The sequence below is a fragment of the Palaemon carinicauda genome, chromosome 20, assembly GCF_036898095.1.
Source record: "Palaemon carinicauda isolate YSFRI2023 chromosome 20, ASM3689809v2, whole genome shotgun sequence".
Taxonomy (NCBI): domain Eukaryota; kingdom Metazoa; phylum Arthropoda; class Malacostraca; order Decapoda; family Palaemonidae; genus Palaemon; species Palaemon carinicauda.
The window spans coordinates 78154034-78161533 of NC_090744.1; the positions used below are offsets into that span (position 1 = coordinate 78154034).

The following is a 7500-nucleotide window of genomic DNA, read 5'->3' on the forward strand; positions in this document are numbered from 1 at the left end:
GTGTTTAGTGGATCATGAAAGGAATCACAAAAATGATAGAGGATTTGAATAGAAAATACAGGAAATATTTGACTGAGAATCAATATGAGTATAACTAAGATAATCTTCAATGAAGATGCAGAGACAACAAATGAGAGTTAGAGATGCCTCTATAAATTGTTAATGAATATACAATACGAACTTAGGACAGACAGTAAGTGTTTCCCTAGGACACGAGATGGAAATTATAAGAAGGAAAGGCGTGGGATGGAGAGCATTTGGAAAACAAATTGATATTATGAAAGATAAACGCCACTTTCTCTACCAGTATTAACTTTGCATCAGAATCTTATAAACCTACTAAAGCCTTAAAGCATAAGCTAGTTTGAACTCAAAGAGCTATGGAAACAATTATGATAGGAATAACACTAAGTGATAAAAAAAGCACCATGGATATTAGAAGAAAATATATTGGGGGATATTCCTAAGTGTAAGAATAATTAATGGACATGGGCAAGATATAATGAGAATGACAGACACTAGTTGGATATTAGGAATAACAGAATGGGTTATGAGAGATCGTAAAGGGAGCACAGAAATGTAAATTAAGGCTCTTGCTACACTTTGTAATGGAAAATGTTAATTTACCGTTCTACCAAGACGTTAATGCTCCCTGCTACTTTATGTTATCTCTTGTGAAAAAATTCTTTTAGTTCCAACAAGGTTTTATTAGCATAAATTAACGTGTTGAGCATCAGTCCTGGCTATATATATATATATATATATATATATATATATATATATATATATATATATATATATATATATATATATATATATATATATATATATACATATATATATATATATATATATATATATATATATATATATATATATATATGTATATATATATATATATATATATATATATATATATATATATATATATATATATATATATATATATATATATATATATATATATATATATATATATATATATATATACATATATATATATATATATATATATATATATATATATATATATATATATATATATATATATATATGTATATATATATATATTGACGATGTATCGCAGAGGCATACGATGTATATATTTGTTACTCAGCTGGAGGGAGGATCTGAAAAATTATTATTTTTTGTGCTGGAGCTTCCGTATTTTCAAAGGGCCTAAAAAGGTATGAAGATATGAAAACCCTAGTCCAAATATGTTTTTCTTATGCTTCCTCCATCTTAGTGACATATATATATATATATATATATATATATATATATATATATATATATATATATATATATATATATATATATATATATATATATATATATATATATATATATAAATTTCACACATTTGAACGTCTTTTTCATATTTCAAAAAAGCTATATATGTTAATACATTAAAGTCTGGATTCTCTCAACCACCTCGAGATCAGATACCCAGGCGAAATCACGCTAAGACTATAGTATCTGACCGGCTGTGTTCGAAGACTGGTCTAGCATACCTGTGTGATATTGACCATACCACTCAACGACTGAGAGTGGTATGGTCAATGTTAAAAATGTATCCTGGACCAAGGTATTATTCCCGACCGGTCAGATACTGTAGTCTTTGACTGATTTTTCCTTGTACTCTGACCCGGAGGTCGTTAAGAGAATCCATAGTTTAATGTATCAATATATATGGCTTATATTAAATATATATATATATATATATATATATATATATATATATATATATATATATATATATATATATATATATATATATACATATACATATATATATATATATATATATATATATATATATATATATATATATATATATATATATATATATATATATATATATAAATATATACGTATATATATATATATATATATATATATATATATATATATATACATATATACATATATACATATACTTATATATATATATATATATATATATATATATATATATGTATATATATATATATATATATATATATATATATATATATATATATATAAATTTATATATATATATATATATATATATATATATATATATATACATATATATATATATATATATATATATATATATATATATATATATATATATATATATATATATATATATATATATATATATATATATACATATATATATACTTATATATAAATATATGTATATATGTATATATATACATATATATACATATATATATATATATATATATATATATATATATATATATATATAAATGTGTATACATATGTATATATATATATATATATATATATATATATATATATATATATATATATATATATATATATATATATATATATATATGTATGTATGTACATATATATATACATATATATGTATATATATATATATATATATATATATATATATATATATATATATATATATATGTATAAATATACATATATATATATATATATATATATATATATATATATATATATATATATATATATATATATATATATATATATATATATATATATATATATATATATCCAATTCTCTGATTTTTATGTCCAAGATAGTATGATCAAGTCTCTTGTGTACTCTTCTGTTTGTGATATTTTAATTTTCATATATTATCATCATAGTTTAAAACCAAAGACAAAAATTATGATTATCAATTAAGATATTAGATAATTGCCTTCTGTAAACTACAAATTAGATGATTTTTAAATATAAAAACCGTTAAAATTCCGAAATAAAATTTTATTTTAAAAATAATTGGTAAATATAAAAAATCGTAAGTAAACATTGTGGGCTCAGAAAACTGATAGCCCTAAGTTGATCAATATTGGAATTAGTTTATAGAAAAGAATCAATATCATTAGTATGTTTTTGGAAAAATCCTAGAGTAGGCCAAGAGTTATTTTATGACATTTTTTGTGTATAAATTTTAACTGGTCACTTTAAAATAGTATTTTATGTTGCTAGAACCTGCTATCAGATACCAGGAAATCTCATTTATGGTTGTTTCCTTGTAAAGAAAAAAGAAATGAAGATATATGACTACCAATGCCAGTAATTTTTCAAAACAGGTCTTACGCATATGATAGTGTATTGACAATCAGCTTTTAACCCTGTATCTCCCTTCAACACAGAACCGCCCAGCGCATTCAATGACCGTAGCTGTCAGGATGCCAAAACACCTCCAATCAAGCAGATTACTTCCATGTGATAATCATTAACAGACATTTTCAGTGGAAGTTTTCTTGGTCGTATTTAATGGAATATCTTTTTATGCAAAAGTCGTCTCAATGAGGACATCATCTATAAAGATGATCATAAACCTTTTGGTTATTAAGCAAAAAACATTTTAAAAACTTAGTTCTTTCTTAGATAGGACGGTAATGGCAAGAGGGGAACTACACGAAATTAGTGTGCTTATGACACAGTATTCATTAACTATATTGCGTTCCTTATTTTTAGGATTTATGTATTAAAAGAGGACCCATCTTCTTTTTTATTTGTTATAGCGCGGCTTACGTTTCTCAAAGGTGTCCGAAATCGGTGCATATATCAGTATGACTGCTGGAATATTTAATTCTTATAAATACTATATTTATATTTCTAATGGTCGATTTCAAAGATTTACCCCCATCCCTTCTAATATCTGCAATAGGTGATATGAAAAATAATTTCTTGTTACGATACCAAGAAATGACTAACTGATATTTCATTGGCTGTATAGAATTCCTATGAACTAACGTTTCTCATAGTTTTATCCAGGTGCTTTATAGAGAGAGAGAGAGAGAGAGAGAGAGAGAGAGAGAGAGAGAGAGAGAGAGAGAGAGAGAGAGAAGATGAATTTTATATTGGTTATGTTGAATTCTAAATTCCCATCCAGCTCACTTTTTCGAAAACCCTCATTTCAGTTTTTGTTAAGAAGGTAGGCGAAGATTGTGAGGTTAATTTGTTTAAAGAGTCTGAGTCCCAGAATGCAAATGGTTCTTTATAAGGAAAGATGTTAGTTTTGCTGTATTACACAGAATTTATTGTGAATAAAATGCAGCTGGCCTTTCATATGACATATGGCCTACAACAAAGAATGTACCAAGAGAAATAGCTTTTGCTTCCTGTTCCTGTTGTCTTATGAACGTTTCTCACTAGGGAATTTTTATCAAGTTTAGTAATTACCCCTTAATATCATTATACTAATTTAGTTATCATGTAAATGACTTATATATTATTATCAATATGATTGTCATGGTTATCATCTGTTTTCTAAATTCCTTTATAGCACAAATATGCGATATATATATATATATATATATATATATATATATATATATATATATATATATATATATATATATATATATATATATATATATATATTTATGTACATATATATATGTATATATATATATATATATATATATATATATATATATATATATATATATATATATATATATATATATATATATTTATGTACATATATATATATATATATATATATATATATATATATATATATTTATATATATATATATATATATATATATATATATATATATATATATATATATATATATAAGTGTGTGTGTGTGTGTGTGTGTATAGTTTGCAATGCCCAAAAAATTATTCCCTTGCAGAAAGGAAAGATGAATACTATGAAGAACTGGAGAGGATAATAGATGAGATCCCTGAGAGAGATATGAAAATTGTTACTGGAGACTTCAATGCTAATGTTGGAAGAAATGATCAAGGGATAGAGAATGTGATGGGTGTCGAGGGTCTTAGCGAAGTTGCAAATGAAAATGAAGCATATTTCATAAGTTTCTATTCAGCAAACAATCTTGTCATTGGAGGTACTCTGTTCAAACATAAGAACATCCACAGTATACATGGACCTCGCCATGTGGCAATTACAAAAAACAGATAGATCACATTGCCATTAATAATGAATAAATGAAGACTCTGAGAAATGTATGAAACTATAGAGGTGCAGATATTGTTAGTGATCACCAGCCCCTCATTGCCACACTAAAATTAAAACTGAAAGCACCCAACAGAACGATAGATAGAATGCCTAGATTTGATACAACTAAGCTTTAGAGGAAGAGCACAAAGAAATATTTGCAATTTTATGTAGGAATCAATTTGCATTCATAGAGACTTTAATAGATGGAGAACTGACAATTAATGAAGAATGGTGTGATATTAGGAACATATATCAGTCAGTTGGTAGTGAAGTCTTTGGAGAAACAGGTACAAGGAGAAAGCCATGGATATCGAATGATACTTGGGATACTATAAAAAGAAGACAAAGACAGAAATTGATTGTTGAAAGTTTCCGAGGAAGTGATGAGAATTACGAAGTGGAGCATGCTTAGTATTCCAGTAATGATAGTGATATCAAAAGAAGAGCCAGGAATGACTGGAGAGAATACATAGACAGTAAAGCAGATGAGGCTGATAAAGTTTTGAGTTCAGGAACTGGCTATAGTTTTCGAAATGCTCATAGAATAATTGATGGAATCTTGACCGGGGTACACAAGAAGCCCATACCAATAAAAAAGAGAGATGGTTTTGTTATAGCAACAGAAGAGAAAGAGAGTCAACGTTAGATGGAAAACTTTAGTAAGATTTTGAATAGGATTGTTGAAACTTTTCGAGGAAGCACTGATAATTACAAGTTAGAGCATGCTAAGAATTCCAGTACTGACAGCAAGGTCAACAGAAAAGATCAGGAATGACTGGAGAGAGTATTTAGACAGTTAAGCAGGTGAGACCGACAAAGCTATGAACTCAGGAAGTGGTTATGTTGTGGAAATGGTTCATAGAATTAATAATGAAATCTCGACTGAGGGAAAGAAGAAGAAGCATATACCCATCAGAAAGAGAGATGGCTCTGTTATATTAACATAAGATGAAGAAAGACAACGTTGGATGGAACACATGAGTGTGGTTATGAATAGGACATATGAAGAGAATAATTTTATTGATATACGTGAAGCTGATGAAGTCCTTCAAGTGCCCATTAATGAATTCAGTGTGTTTGAAGTCGAAGCTATCCAAAAAAACCTCAGGAGATGGAAAGGCCTGGATACGATGGAATAACTGCCGAGATGATACTGGCCGAAAATGACTTTTTTTTTTTTTTTTTTTTTGACTCTCAGACTACTTACAAGATTATTTTGTAGAATGTGGCATGAAGAGGCAAAACCTGATGAATGGAAGTTAGGAGTGTTAGTGAAAATAGCTAAAAAGGGAGACCTGACTGATTACAATAATTACAAAAGCATAACACTTACGTCAGTTGTTATGAAAATATATGGTATGCTTATTATTAAGAGACTGGCGAGAAACAATTGATGAAAAGCTGAGATGAACAAGCAGGATTTAGAAAAGGCAGAAGTTGCACTTACAAAATTTCCATTTTGAGAATTGTTTCACAGCAAGGCATAGAATATAGAAACCCCCTTTTGACGGTATTTGTGATCTATGAAAAAGCGATTGATAGTGTGCACCGGCCAATTTTATGGAGAATCCTGTGTTATTATGGATTTCCTCTTAAATGTGTAAATTTGATTAAGTCTGTTCATGAGCATATCAATTGCAAAGTTATTGTTAATGAACTCTTATCAAGTGAGTTTCCAGTGAACAGTGGAATACTCCAAGGGAATGTGTTGTCACCTATGGTGTCTATTCTCCTCAGGGACTTTGTAATGTGTAGAAAAATCAGAGATGGTGGAGATGGATTGGACTGTAGTGGTGATATGCTGATGATGCTCTTCTTCTTAGCAGAAAACCACATGATTTGCAATTCTTGCGTACCAGAATGCATGAAATAATACACAAGGTGGGGCTTAAGCTAAATAGAAGAAAGACAGATGATGAGAATGGAGTATGCAAAGGAAGATAAAATATCATTGGAAGAAGAAAGGATTAATGAGGTAGAATCATTTAAGTATGTAGGAACAATGATCTCTGATATAGGGTCTTTAGAATTAAAGTTTAGTGGAAGATTGACAAAAAACAAATCAGACAATGGCTAGGTTGAGTAAAATCTTGAAACCAAATCGCCTAAAATTTCATATAAAAATCAGACTATATGTCAGTATAGTGAGAGCGATGTTACTCTATGGACATGAGTCATGGTATGACAATGAAACAATCTCCAATAAATATAGTAGATTTGAGAATAAAGCTCTCAGAAGGATATTGGGAGTTAAATGGCTGGAAAAGATTAGAAATGAAACTATATAAGAGATTACCATATGTGGATTAGATCATGATGAAGAGTAGATGGAGATGGTTTGGGTATGTTCTTAGCACTCCCAAAGAGAGATAAGTTCACCAAACGTTTACCTGAGCTCCACAAGGCACTGGAAGAATTAGGAGAACCAGGCCTACATGGCTTAGGACTATAATGCGTGAAGTAGGAGAAGATGAATGGAAAAGTATAGAATTAAATGCTCAAGACAGAGACGACTGGC

The 7500-nt window shown here is 27.9% G+C and overlaps 2 protein-coding genes across 2 annotated transcripts in view; one reads left to right on the forward strand and one right to left on the reverse strand.

Annotated features, from left to right (window-relative positions):
* Positions 1-7500, forward strand: part of LOC137659519 (hemicentin-2-like) — a 639274-nt gene that overhangs the window by 479577 nt on the left and 152197 nt on the right. The window lies entirely within an intron of this gene.
* Positions 1-7500, reverse strand: part of LOC137659908 (uncharacterized) — a 56259-nt gene that overhangs the window by 7923 nt on the left and 40836 nt on the right. The window lies entirely within an intron of this gene.